This window comes from Elephantulus edwardii, unplaced genomic scaffold (genome assembly GCF_000299155.1).
Source record: "Elephantulus edwardii isolate Elephantulus edwardi_28Jun2011 unplaced genomic scaffold, EleEdw1.0 scaffold00012, whole genome shotgun sequence".
Classification (NCBI taxonomy): domain Eukaryota; kingdom Metazoa; phylum Chordata; class Mammalia; order Macroscelidea; family Macroscelididae; genus Elephantulus; species Elephantulus edwardii.
The window spans coordinates 25,393,584-25,394,645 of NW_006399762.1; positions in this window are offsets into that span (position 1 = coordinate 25,393,584).

The window sequence follows — 1,062 nt, forward strand, 5'->3', positions numbered from 1 at the left end:
CTTCCTCCTCCCTTCTTCCCTCCCCCTTCCTCCTTCTCCTCCCGTTCCCCCTCCCCACTTTTCCCTCTCCCCTCTCTCCTCCTCAGCATGGGTCTTTTAGCTCATTCCCTTAATGACATCAATGATCCCTTTGTGACTTTGTTGGAGCCTGCCCTGCCCATGATTAGGAGTCCAGGGGGCTGTTTGTGAGTCCCTTGAAGGTCTCTCACCCAAGCATCCCCCCAGTTCCACTGCACAGTCCTGCCTGCCTCTCTCTAACCCAATGTCTTCATGGCAACTGATATTCTAGGTCTTCCTTCAAGGTCATGAAGGCCATGGTTTTGCCCTTGACCTTAAACTGCAGCTGCTATTAGCCACATCTGCTGATCTCAAACCTGCTTCGTTATCCTGCACACTTTCGCCTTTTCCCTCAGGAGAGAGCATTAAGGAAGCATAAGAGACTACACAGGTATACCCCAGCTGACAAGGGATTCATTTGATCAGGCATCTGAGTTTTCACTCTCTGGTTTCCTCTGACCATCATTGGCCATCTCTGCTACCTTCCAGAGTTGGAAGTTATGTTTAGATTCCAGGGTCCTGCTTCCTCCCCAGTCCTGAGGGTGGTTTGCCAGCAATATACCAGCACTGTAGCCTTTGTGTAGTTCCTGTGGGCACTTAAGGCCCACTGAGCAATGGGCTGTCCCCAAAGACCCCACTCTGACACCACCATTCCACTGTGCACACCAGTGACTGGGAAGATTATACCTGTGCTCCATTTGGGGCAATGACATATTATGCAATAGGATCTTCCTTTCTAAGTACACACAGGGTTCTTAGGGCAAAGACCCTGTCAAGAAGAACCTCAGCATTCTGCATCAGCATTATTGCTAGAAGTGCTTCATTAATGTTTAAAATAATTGAATGGCACATATTCTTTTATTATTGTCTTAAGTGAGGAATAGAAGGAAGCTCTGGTGGCCTAGAGGTAAGAATCTGTGCAGAAATTTGAAGGCATGTGGTTCAAATCTAACAGCTGCTCCACAGGAGAAGGATGGGCAACCTCTTCCCTAGTGCTTACTGCCT